The following is a 13,957-nucleotide window of genomic DNA, read 5'->3' as shown; positions in this document are numbered from 1 at the left end:
GCCAAGAAAGACAATAAAATAACAAGTCAGAATGTAAATTCACTCTTAGAAGATCAGTGCATCAGTAAGCTATTGCTATGTAATACTCAATTGATTCAAACGATTTTATAAAATATTCCAACAGAAGCTTTCAATATTATTAAAATCTATTAAATAGATCTACTTGCACTAGAAAGAGAATAAGAATTTATGAAGCACAATCAAGGTTCAGACATAGAGTCACATCTGATAGAATTGAACGGTGGGAGAGTAGAAGCCAGATTTCAGGAAGGGCATTGGGGTCAAGAAGGAAAAACAACATCACCCTAAGTAAGTAGGGATACTGCTCATTCTCAGTATCTTTCCTGGGAAAGGGGACCAGAAGTGTTAGGTTAAATGCCCTGTTCCACAGTAAGGAGGGAGACACAGATTTAAAGTGGGGAAACACATTTCAATAAACAACTAGGAAACTTTTCCAACACAGAAACGTGGACACATGCATGCCTGAATACACGTATGTGAAGAAATGGTCGCTTCTAATTAGTCGGAATGGTGAACACTGGAGCTCAACACTGAGAATGTGAACCACTGGAAGCCTCTTCAACACTGGGGCTTCCAGAGGCATCTGGGGGTGGAAGATGAGGGGACAGTAGCATCAGAGAGAACAGGTGCCCAGAAGAGGTCCCTGCAGAAACAGCCGTGTGGACTGGTGAGGTAAGAGAGGCAAGGGCAGGTGACAGAAGCAGAGGTTAGAAAGAATGAGACAGGGGACGAGACCAGTCCCTGCCAACTCTGTGACTGCTGGAGAGATACAAGGAGGGTCTGGGCTGAGATCCTGCCGAGTGGCGGCGGGAGCCAACAAGTCCACGGACCTTAGAACAAACTGCTCAAGTGGTGTCCCTGGCAGCTGCGAGCTGATAAGGCTAAGAGGACACTAGGTAATAAGAGACTGATCTGGAAGGAAACAGTCAGTTCTTTGAGCACTAACTTGTAGATCTAAATCTGCAAAATCCATTTTCTGGCAGTCAGCCTCCGAGGTGGCCTCCAATGATCCCCATGTTCTGGTACTCAATCCACTGTGGGGTTCCACACATACTGAATGGGCTGACTTGTGAAAATCACACAAATGACTGTGTGATTTCAGTGGCTACAGCATAAAAGACACAGCTTCTGGGCTAATTTTGGGGGGCACTCACTCCGTGGGCAGCCAGAGGCCCCTCGGGTAAGGACACTCAAGCCACCCTGTGGCAAGATCCTAGGGGTCTGCACTTGAGGCGTCCTGATACCAGCCCTGTGAAGCACCCCATGGAAGCCGATCCTTCTGGCCCAGTCCCACCTTCAGCTCCCTGCAGCCTCAGCTCACATTTTGACTTCAACCTCATTAGAGACCCCAAACCAGAACTACCCCTTTAAGCAGCACCCAGATTTCTGACCCACAAAAACTGCATGATATAATAAAGGTTTACTGGTTTTTGAACCTCTATGTTTTAGGGTAGCTTGTTATGCCCTGAGATACCAGAACTGAGGGCAGACAAATGATCCTTAAAAGACTTTAAGAATATGTCTTCTGACAGATTCCATGGATACAGTATTCTCCTGGGCTCAAACCCCTCTAGGCTGGGATGACTCAGTTGGCTTCCTGGGACTCCAGCAGGCTAGCCCAGGCTTGTAAAGATGGGGGTGACAGAATCCAAGAGAAAAAGAGAAAACACACGAGCACTTTCAAGCCTCTGCTTGTGTCAAATTTGCTCCGGCCCCATGGGCCAAACAGAATCCCATGCCCATGCACAGAGTCACCTAGGCATGCATATAGGCAGCTCTGATAAATCAGGGCTAGCAATATGATTAATGTACCAGGACAATCCACTAAGGTCACTTAGAATATGTCAAGTTATAGGAAAATTTTCAAGATGACAAACCCCTTATTCGTATGTCCTTGTTTTCCACAACTGTTTAATCTAATCCAATTTTCCTTAAGTTTTAACAAATGATTCCTTCAATGTACACAGTTTTAAATGTTAAATCCTCTCCAATGTATTTGGCCAGTTTTCACACCAAAATCTCTTGGAGTTACCTTCTTTTGTCGGTTGCCAGAGGCTTCTGCTAAGCTTGGATATGATGTCTAGTAATAAAATGGGGGAACACACTTCAATAAATGACTATGGAGCTTTTCCAACACAGAAACGTGGACACATGCATGCCTGAATACACGTGTGTGAAGAAAGGGTCGCTTCTAATCAGTCGGAATGGTGAACACTGGAGCTCAACACTGAGAATGTGAACCATTGGAAGCCTCTTCAACCCCGGGACTTCCAGAGACATCTGAGGGTGGAGGATGAGGGGACAGTAGCATCAGAGAGAACAGGTGCCCAGAAGAGGTCCCTGCAGAAATAGCCGTGTGGACCAGTAGAGATAGGATTCCAGCTGAGATTGCTTATAAATACTATTTTTAAACTGCCATTAAATTGTTCTTTGTTAAGACTGTATATCACTTCTTCCAGCACACAGATTCCTTAGCTCTTTTTCTTCCAAAAGATGGAAGGAGATTCAAAAATGAAAATGCAGAGCATGGGATGTTTGCTAGCAATACCCCATGATTATCTTTTCCTCCAGTTGGAAGGAAATACTACCCCCTTCCCTCACTGATAGCTCCTTGCTCTTGGAAGGCCAAGCACCATTACTGATTGTGTATGGAATGGTTCTTTTGCAACATTTGTACCTGTCAGGTTTGTTTGCTTCTATCACATAGGCTTTCTTTTCCTTTTTTAAATTTTATTTTAAGGATAATTTTAATCCCATTGGAATTGCATTTAAAAAAAAGCCTTAGAACATAAATTTAAAAAGCGTATTTGAGCAGAACCTGATGGTGTTTAAACTCCAAACTGAATTACAAAGTGGCTTCATTACACTGATAGGTCTTGCAGGACCTTGTTGTAGAAAGCATCTGGAGAGAAAGATGTGTGAGTTACGGGCCTCCACTGGGTACCTGTGGGTAAATGTGCCCTACTTAGTTCAGCCAGCTCTCTTCTTTGAAGGCTTTCTGAGTTTAAAAGGTATGGAATTTGGTCTATTATTACATTTTATATGGAGTGTGAGAAAAACCATTAATACTGAAAGCATTGGCATTGGTGGATTTGACACTGTGGTTTCAAGATATTCAAGCAACCTGAAACTTCAGGCAGTTAGTAATTTGTAATTTTGTTGAGGCAGGATACTTACTCTTAACTGTACTGTGAAGCTGACTTTTGAATAACAGTCACTGAACCCAGTGAAGTCATGCTTTCATCCTCATCTCATTCTATTATCATCCAGTTGTGAAATTTTGATGTGACGGTAGCAGATATGTTTTTGCTCACAGTGTATCTATCCCCACTTTCCTCCTACCCATTTCCTAATAATCCCTGATGTTCCTCCAGATTCCACTTCTGCTTCACCATTACAGCTCAGCTGGGGCTGGAGTAGATCCAACTATAGTCACTGGGTTAGGAGTGACCGTGTGACTTAAAACAATGTGATCAAGGCAACCTTAGAAGATCTGTGTATCATGTAACTATTGCTATGAAACAACCATCCCCAAACTCAAAGTTGTTTTAAACAAGAAGCATTTGCTATAATTCTGCAGGTCAGCTGTGTGGTTGTTCTAATACCAGTGAGCTTATCTATGTGTCTTGTGGTCAGCTACAGATTAGGAAGTGGCTCTGCTCCTCCAGGCTGGGCTCTCTCATATGAATGGAGGTTGGCTAGCTAGAGGCTAGTCAGGTTAGACTCAGTTGAATTGGCTTGTCTCTGCTCCACGTGGTCTCTCATTGCCCCATCACGGTAGTCAAGTCTTATTCTTACGGTAGAGATAGGATTCCAGCTGAGAGTGAAAATGTGCAATTCTTTTGAGGCCTAGGCTCTGAACAGGCACCTTGACTTCCACTGTGTTCTATTGGCTAAAGCAAGTGATGAGGCCAGTCCAAACTCAAAGGTTGGAGGAACAGACTCTACTTTATGATGAGAGGAACTGTAAGTTCTCATTTTAAAGGGCATGGTTTCAGGGAGAGGTGGAGAATTGGGGCCATTTTTGCAATCAGTCTATCGGAGTCAGAATGAAATGTCAAAATCAAGACTGATTCTCTCTCTCTGTCTCCTTTCTGGGTATGAACAAATAGGTGGAAGGTCTCAGAGCTGCTTGCAGCCTTCTTGATCTCACAAGGGAAGCCAGCCTGAGATCAAGGGCAGCATACAGGAGAAGAGAGAACCAAAAGAATTATAGAAGAAAAGTGCAACAGCCCTCATGATCATGTGGGCATCTGGAGCAGACCAACACTCCCTCTGGACTTCAGAGATGCTCAGGCAGTAAATTCTGCAATCATTCCAGCCTGTCTGATTGGAGTTTTCTCTTTGTAATAAAAGAATACCTGAATGATACTGCCATTCAACAAACCAAAGCTTTTCTTCTCCTTAAAATTGCCCCTCCTCCAAGAAATTCGGCTGCTGCTGCTTCTATGGAAGTAAAGAGAATGCACAAATATGTAGGAGACAGTTTTTAGTCAGTCAAAATTTCATATAAATTAAAGAGTGAAATATTTTATTCAACAGAAGTTCACATCTGTGACTTTAATCCTATATTTATGGAAAATTCAAGAGTCTGAATGGGTCACCTAAAATTTTCAATTATAATTTACTGTCTTTTATGAAAAAAATTACATGTTTCAGTAGACATTCAAACTGTTTTTTTTTTTAAATTATGTCTTTTGAAATACTCTCTCAGTTTATTTTCTCTTTATTCCCACCAGTCAAGATTTTGTTGACCTTTGAGTTCTATGGCTTATTCTTGTTCAGTAATAAAAACGCTTTCGGGACACTGAATATGCTTTTCTTAAACTTTCCATAATCTTTCATGATTCCCACAGAAACTTCTAGGGGGCATTGAACTCACATTCTCCTCACCCAGTTTGCAAATTATAGCTTTAATAGTACTGCAATGTGTAGGTTCACAGAAGACCTTGGGATATATCTTTCCCAAGTGTCAAGTATCTACTCTATTCACCATTCATTTAAAAAACAAGCGAAGATAAAAAACTTATGGTTATCACCACTGGCCAAATAATGTATTAATAGTTTCAAGTTCTAGTGGAAAGAACTCTGGGAAAAAGCCCAAGAATATGGATTCTAAATCCAACTGTGCAACTGAATACCTCTGAAATCGTAGGCAAGTCACAAACAGGTCTCCAGGATGGTTCCCTTGTTGATCAACTTAGATCTTCACCTTCCTCTACTCACAGACTTTAGCACGTTCAAGTGAAGAATAGAAAGAAGCAATTTTAATTGCTTTGAACTCAAGATGCAAGAAGTTTAGAGAGCAGAATTAACATTAACAGAAGCAGTAAATTCCACTGTGACAGGAAATCAAACATGGATGGAAATATTCTAAAAGAGTGTGGAAATCATACAGAGTCTCAAGTCTGTCCTAATTCTCAGGTAGAAACCTTGCATCAACAGGAAAACCTTCCCCAGTTTTGCATCAAGTTTGTGTTTGGCTAGACTAGTCTAGAAAAAGTTGTCAATGACTCAAGGACAAAGGACAAATATCAAAGGATGTCTGAGAATTTCCGCATTAGCATAATAATTTACAAGTTTCCACATAAGCCAGGGCAGCCAGGTACAGCTGTGTATTGCACAACATCTGTGAGCACTGTTTACACAGTCTGTGATGTGAACGGCTCCCTCTGGTCTCATGCAGACACAATATACACACCTAAATGTGTGTATATGAGGGAATTGAACTTGAAGACACTAAGTTGGTCAGGTCAGAACTGGGACAGGATCCAGGGTTTGTCAGTTTCAAAGCCTTTGCTCAGTCATGTCACTGGGGATTTTATTACTTTGCCTTGGCTGGGAGAGAGAGAACAGGGTCTGGATCAGGGCATGTGGGCACTGGGGCAAACTCATACTGTCTTTCCTTCAACATGGTATTCTTTAAATATTGAGTCAACATTGATTTAAGGAGAAAGGATGAGTGGAAGGTCACTGGTGAAGGTTCTCGTTCCCTCCTTGGCTGTCTCAAGTTATTTACCATAAGCTTCAAACTGCCTCCCCTCTCAAAACCAAAACCCTGTGACTAACAGGTCCTACTGCTTTAGGAGGCAGGGCAGTGACAGGGTGGCTTGGTCACACTGATTACCTCACACTGCCTCTGCATTCAGCCATACAGTCTGCTTTGGCCAAGGGGACAGCTGCAAATGGGTCACAAACAGGGACTTGAAAAGCACATATATATTCTGACACCTGTCTTCAACCCCTACCACTGCTGAGACAACAAGCCCAGGCTAACCGAGGGACATCTGAAAGACACATGGAACCGAGTCAGGTCATCCCAGCTGAGGCCATCCTAGAGCAGCCAGCTTCCAGTTGACCAGTTAGCAGACAGTGACCATGAGAAAACCATTCTGAGATAAGCTGAGCCCCTCCAGGATCCACAGAACCATTCATAAACTCATGAAAAATAATAAACAGCTATTTCGGTTCTCAGGTTTTCAGGTTGGCCACACAGCAATAGATAAATGATACAGTGACTATAGGCTGTTTCAAGATGATAGACATCAAAGTACCTTCCCCAAATGGTCTTTGGATACACAGAAGTTTTACAGGAACAAGGGGCATATAACCTTTAGCATTTGCCCGAGGCCACCCATGTAACCCATGCCTTTACTGAAGGCTGCTTCTTGCTGAGGCCAGGAGAGAATCTGCTTCTCAGGTCCCTGACAATTGGCTGATGCTCTTTGTCCACCTGGCATCTAATTAAGTTTGCGTCTTGCAGTGAAGATCAACATCTTTGCTGAGGTACTTTTACTCACTGCCTTGTCTCCCCAAGTACATCTTTTCACCCATGGACAAACCTTTGCCAAGGTGACAGCTTTGTGAGGCTGTAGGCTTCAAGTCACCTGCCTGGATCCTAGTGCGTCAGGGCCCAACCACACACTAATACAACAAGCCTCTTGGTCAATACAAGCCCATGCCTGTGTCCCAGACCCATTCTAAGCTTCTCCATTTGTTATTGGGACCCCTAAGTATACTCCCTTGACATTCTTCCAGGTGCTGAACCAGTTCTGTAGTTGCTACAGTTTCTCAGGGAGGTGTCAATAAAGACTGTCCCTCCCCACTCAAGTTCTGAGCCAACTGAGAAGATTTAATTAAGTGGCAGATGGATGCAGATTTTCTAAAGTAAAGCTGATAATGGAGAATTTGGCTTAACTCTGGGGGAAAGTCGGTTTCTGAACACTGACCTCAAACTTAAACTTAATCACCAGAAGTGGTGGAATGCTCTGGGTAGGCTCCCTGCTCTAGGGGCTACACAAAATGCTTGCTCCTTATAAGCAGGGTCCAGAAAGCATTTCCCATATGCTGTTGTATGGATGGTTCTCTTGTCACATCATAGCCCAAAACTGATCCACTGAGAGTTGTCTTCTTTGACTCCCTGGCCACTCTTGATCATGTTACACATGTGGCAGTTTTTTAACATGTCTATAAATTCTTTGACATTCTTCTCATCCTGGGATGGGGACTCCGTCCTCCTCCCTTGAATCTGGGCCAACCTTGAAGACTCTGTTATAACAGCAGGATGTAGCAGAAATGATACTGTGTAACTCACTTAACTTCTGAGGTCAAGTTATTAAAGGTGATAGAGTTACTGCAATGCCTGCTGGGACACTTGCTTTTGGAGCCCTGAGCCAGCAGAAATGAAGGCTGGCTTCCCTAAGGCCACCAGGCTGGGAGGAGGCCCAAGCCACATAGAAAGGCACAGGTAGGTGCTCCAGTCAGCACTCATGGCCCACGCATGTCCCAGGTGACAACCAGCATCGGCCACTAGAAATGCACGGGAGACACTCTTAGATGATTTCAGCCCATAGGAGTCAAGTGCTCCAGTTTCACAATCTTCCCAGATGAGACCCTAGACATCATGACCAAGACAATCTGTGCCATCTGTGCCCTGTCAAATTTCTGAACTACCAAATCCATGGGCATAATTCAATGGTTTGTTCAATGCCATTCATTTTTGGGGTGGTTTGTTATGAATCAGTAGTAACTGGAATGCCCTGATTGATATTTTTTTCATGGTACTATTTATCACTGTCAGAAATTACACTGTTTATTGGTTGATTGATTTATTGATAGCCCATCATCCCTACTCATGGGTAGATTGGCTCCACCACTGCAGTTCCCTTGCCTGTCTTAGACCTAGAATAGCATTGGCACACAGCTGGCCACCAATAAATATTTGTTGAATGAATGAATGAACAAATGTTTTTTCCCTTGTAGAACGGAAGTAAGCATTTCTGGGAGAGTATTTCAATCCTTTTATTCTTCATCTCCAGTCCCTGGGCAACAGAGCTGAGACTGTTTGCATGACATATAAAGTAGACTGCTCCTTTTATAATATCCAGGCAAACTATCCTGTCAAACATTTAATTATTCATTCAATGCTGTGGGCTGAGCACCACCCTCACCCCATAAGCCAGCCACGGTAATTCTCACTAGGGACAGGGAGACAGATAAAACCGAGACAGTCTTCAAGGATTCATTGTTTAGGAGGGGCATAGACAAATTAAAGGATGGAGAAGTGTCTTTAGCAGAACACAGCCTTGCAGTAACACACCACCATATCCCCAGAGCCGTGCCCTGGGCCTGGCACAGAACAGGTGCTCTGTAAATATTTGTTGACTCTTGAGTGAAGAAAACAGAGATTGCTCTGAGCCAGGCAAAAAGTAAAGGCATGCATCAGAAGAGAAGGGTAGGTAACCATGAGAAGAGAACTCTTATTAAATGTCGCAGTAACATTTGGTTCTCAACCAGCATATTCTGCCTCATAAAGAGTCATTAGAGAAGCCAGTTAACAATACCAAGGATCCTAGCACAAACAAACATGCCATTTTTTTTAAACGCAAACCCATTATTATGGCATGAAAAATAATGGCATCTGCCTCAGGTTTCTGCTTAGAGATGGATTCATGCAATCTCAGTATTTTACCCTGGGTAGCTCCCCTGAGAAGAGGCTCTCCTGAGAAGAGGCACAAGGGAAGCAATTTGTATCTCTTTTAAGTAAGACAGGAACCCTTGAAGTCTATGGGTTGTGTACTTCCATAAGACTCCAAGCCATTCCCTTATATTGTGGGGAAAGATGTTAGATCTGAAGATTTTCTGTGCTGTTAACTGCATGCAGTTTTTCTCCCCTGGGATTTACATCTAAGACAATGCAAGACCTTCAATTTTACAGCCAAGTTAGGATGCTGAGAATATTCCTGAGTAAAATGTATCAGACATTAATTAAGATATGAAGAAAATTTGGGCATCTCATCAGAAACAGAGGCATTGAATGATTATTTGTTGAATGAGTGAATGAGAATATTGCACAAGATTGTTTTCTACTTTGTATGGTTTTATACATATCAAGTGCAGTCTCAAATCCAGCCAGACTTTACCGAGACAATTTCATTGAGGAAGAAAGGGAGTTTTCAAAAAGACTTTTAAAAAGTGACTAAAAGCAGTCACTCAGTACAGCAGGGTTACAGCAGTTACTCATGTCCTGAGTCCTTACACAGGGCACTTTTTGCCACATTGCACTTTGGCAGCTACACGGACCTTTTTGTCCCCCTAGGTGTCACCGTTAGAGGAATCACGATGGGGCCCATCCAGAATGCAGACTGACACAGACTCTGTGCACAGCATCTCCAGGGGAGAACATGAATATCAAACAGCAGTCTCTGAACATCCTCAGCATTTCAGTGTTGCCCTTTCATGACATTTAACCCTAAATAACTTGGCTAATAATTCTTGTGTGTGCATCGTCATCTCCATTCTAGGAAGCAGTAGAAAGTCTTGGGGAAAACCCAAGTGTTTAAGTCAGAAAGTTTTCTTTCCCAGACTTTGTAAGTCTCAGATTCCTCATTTATAAGCTAGGGACTATCACACTTATATTGTAGAATGAATGTTAAGATCACAGGTTGTAATGTCTGTTAAATAACTTATACATGGCCTGCCATGTAGAAAGGCAAACAAACATTAGTAACCTGTTCTTATTTTTAAGCTATCATGTAAGATCCTTGAAGGCAGAAAGCTGGCACAGTGCCTTGCATATGAGAACATTTTATGAATACTTATTGATGAGTGAATGCATGAATAGCCATGGAATGAAATAGCATATTAATCAGGGTAACTCTAGCTGCAGAACCAAATATATTTCAGTGGCATCAGAATAGAATGTTATTGCTTACTCACCTAGGAGTTCAATTTGGATGTTCCAGTTTGCAAATGGCTGTCCACCACGTGTTGATTTATGGATCCAGGCTCTGTCCAGCCAATATAACTTGGGCTTTGGTATCTTTGTAGATCAGCTCCAACTCTTCTTATCCCCAGGCTTGGGAAGGAAGGACACTCACTATTTGCACCCACTGGACATCTGGTCATATGGCCACATCTGGATGCAAAGGAGGCTGGGAAATAAGATCCCTCATTTGGCAGTTGCCTTAAAATTGCACACTAGGAAAGTGGGGGACAATTGTTACTGCCAAAACAGTTTTTTAAAAAGAAGCCAGAAATTAAAGTTGGGTGAACGGATGATAATTGGAGTAGAAGATACTTCTTTTTGTGTGTGGTTTATTTTTTATTAACATATCATTGATATACAATATTACATTGGTTTCAAGTACACAACATAGTGATTCAACAACTTTATATATTACTAAATCCTCACTACAACTAGTATACTTACTATCTGTCAGCATAAAAAGATGTTACAGAACTATTGGCTATATCTCTATGCTGTACTTTCATCCCCATGACTAATTTATGTTATGATTGTGATTTTGTGCCTCTTTATCCCCCTCAACCTATTTCACCCACCCCTCCAACCCCTCCAGAAGGTACTTCTGTAACATGAGTTAACAAGAGACACCTTTTAAGAACTGGCAAACTCGGGTGCTTATAGGAAATAGGCAACTGCTACGAGTTACATGTAGGATGATGGGAATAACGGGAGAACTGTGGTTCATTGATGAGTGCTTAGCTCTCTTTCAGGCTTTTGAAACAGGGAGTTAAACTCATCATGCCCCTCAATTCATAGTAGGTTCTGTGTGAACAAGAGCCCTATTTTACCTTGTTGCATTTTATTTTGACTTGTAATTAAAGTATAACATCTACAAAAAAGGGTAATATTTTAAGTGTGCAGCTTGAGGGATTTTTACAAACTAAACACTGTGCAACCAGCATCCAGTTCAGGAAACAGAATGTCCTCAGCATCCCAGAAGGCCTCTTCATGCTCTCTTCTGGGCAGCTCTTCTAAAATTTCCAAATAAGCCAGAAGTCTGAAATTTAAATTTAAATTTAAATTTAAATTTAAATTTAATTTAATTCCCCCTGATTTGTAATGCGTTTTGGGGTCACCATAAGAGACGTACATAGGCTAGACCTGTTTTAAGGCAACCCTCCCAGGATGGACATCTGTTATCCTATATGCCTAATAAACTACCCCAAAAGGCTGTGGCTTAATCCAGTAAGCATATGTTGTTTCTCATAAGTCTGGCTAGGCTCACACATTTATACATATCTGGTTGGTTGGGTGGGGGTTAAGTGGGTCTGGGATGACCTCAGTGGGACGGCTCTTCTCTGCTCCGCTCACCCTCCAGCCAGCTAGCCCACGCTTGTGCACACAGTGACTGGGCCAAGTCTGCAGAGAGAAAGTGGAAGCCTAAACTGAGAGTCAGAAGGGAAGCAGGAGGGCCAGAGTCAGAGAAGGAAATATGATGAAAGCGGCAGTCCAATGGATGGGGTCAGGGACCAGGGAATGCAGGCAGCCTCTAGAATCTGGAAAAGGCAAGGGGTGGATTCTCCCCTGGAGGCCCAGAAGGAACACTGCCTTTAACTTTAGCTCCGCAAGACCCATTTCAGACTTGGGGCCTCCAGAACTGTGATATAAATTGTGCTGCTTGAACCTGCTCAGTTTGTGGTAATTTGTTACAGCACTGGTAGCAAACTGAGAGAGTGTGTTTTTTGCCATGTGCCTTTTTGTTAGGTGTGCTGGTTCTTGATGTCTCACCCCAGACCTACTGAATCAGAGCCCCTGAAAGTGAGGCCCAGGAATTTGGGTTTTATTTAACAAGCCCTCCAAAGATTGCAAAGTAGCCTGAAGATTGAAAACTAATGCTACCCGGGGTCTGTGGGGGACTTTTCTCAGGGTTTGTCCGAAGGGTGGAACATGCTAGAATGTGTGCAGCTAGGGGCCCTGGAGATGGCTGTTTGGAAGAGGGTTGGGGAGGCTCAAGCTTTGCTATATGGGCTGAGGTATTTATATCATTGCATGGGAGGGCTTGGATATGCCAGGAGGAGCCAGAGTGGGGAATAAAAGAGGACATGGACTGAATTTTTCATGTACTCTCTTGTTCCCAGAATCAACTGGTCATAATGATCAACTGAAATGAGGGAAAAGGAAAGTGCTTTGAAAAGTGCTGAGTCCTGTGTACTTGGAGAAATTATGATCATCATCTTATTTGGGAGTCAAAATCACTTCTTATGGCTTGGCTACAATAACCAAAATAGCTATAATAATAACAATTATTATAATTATAATAGTTACCATCTTAGGTTTGGTTCTCTAGAGGCAGAGCCTGACACAAGGATTCACATGGGAGTACCTTAGTGAGGAAGTACTCTCGGGAGGAACTGGGAGCAGGGGAAGTGGGACAGAAAAAGAGAAGCCAAAAAAGGCAGCAATTACAGGCCCAGCCCCAGCTTCAGCCTGCTGCCCAGGGCAGCTCTGGAGTGTGAGTTGCACTCATTGTCTGCCTGAAGGCAAGGTGGCTGGGCTTTCTGGCTCATGCCCCCATCAGCAACTGTCGCTTAGAGTAATACCTGGCAGGCAGGATCCCTGCTTGTGCAGGTAAAGTGCCTCCAGCAGCCCAGGGACAGACCTCTGAAGAAGGTGTCAGATGCAGCTGTTAGTAGCAAAGCATATGGCAGGGGGACCGTGGGGGCCTTATAGTACCTTGGGTTTCAGAGGATTCAGACAGGGTGCTGACCCATCCACTTTGGCTACCCTGAGCTCTGTTCCATGCCAGACACTCTTCTCAGGGCCTCCCTGTATTAAGCCATTAAACCCTTACCAGGTAAGAGCAGTTGCCATCATTTTATGAATGTAATACCTGAGGCACAGGATGATTAAGTAATTAGACCAAGGAACCCCCAGAGGTAGCGGGTAGCTGAGCAGTGAGGTCCCCAGCCATTGCTGCTAATGGCCCCTTCTGGTCTCTGCAAGTCCCAAGGGCCCCACCTGCCCACCCTGCCTTGGGCTCCTTGCAGGGTAATAGCTCACTGAGGGGCTGCAAGAGGGCGGTTCTCCAAGTCACCTTCATCCAGGAAATCAGAATGGGGTTTGTGAAGAAAAGGGAATTTTCTATCAACCTAGAGAGAAATCTCAATCTATATGCTTAATTAGGTCAGATACCCATTTTCCTCTGAGTCTTCCCTACTTCTTTGAAGTCAGTGGAATGCCTGGGCATTGGAGAGGGGGAAAAAGTGGATAGAGAATTGGGACGAAACATCCTAGTACACACACAGGAAAAAAAAAAAATCAATCATCAATCCTCTTTAAAGACTGAATGCAGATAAAGTCAGCTATCAACCTTTTCAACGTGGAAAAAAAAAAGTTTAAAATAAAAACTAGGGCAATCCTCTGAAGGCGGGAATGCTTGGCATTCGTCTGAAGACTTTCCTCCCTTGTTTCAGAGCCTCCTGCCCTCACTCCGTTTTGAAAATACTGACCTTGTTTGTGCTCAATGCAAAGATTCCCTGATGGTTGAGCTATTTTAAGGAAAGCAGAAGACTCAAGACATAGACTTGAAATTTTCAGAGGGTGTGTGAGGGGTAGTGGCCAAGGAGTGGGGTGTGCTGGGAGAGCGAATACAGACGTGGTAGATGAGGAAGTTCGGCTTTCCGTGGAGGT

Source organism: Manis pentadactyla, chromosome 5 (genome assembly GCF_030020395.1).
Source record: "Manis pentadactyla isolate mManPen7 chromosome 5, mManPen7.hap1, whole genome shotgun sequence".
In the NCBI taxonomy this organism is placed as follows: domain Eukaryota; kingdom Metazoa; phylum Chordata; class Mammalia; order Pholidota; family Manidae; genus Manis; species Manis pentadactyla.
Note: the sequence above shows the minus strand (reverse complement) of the source record.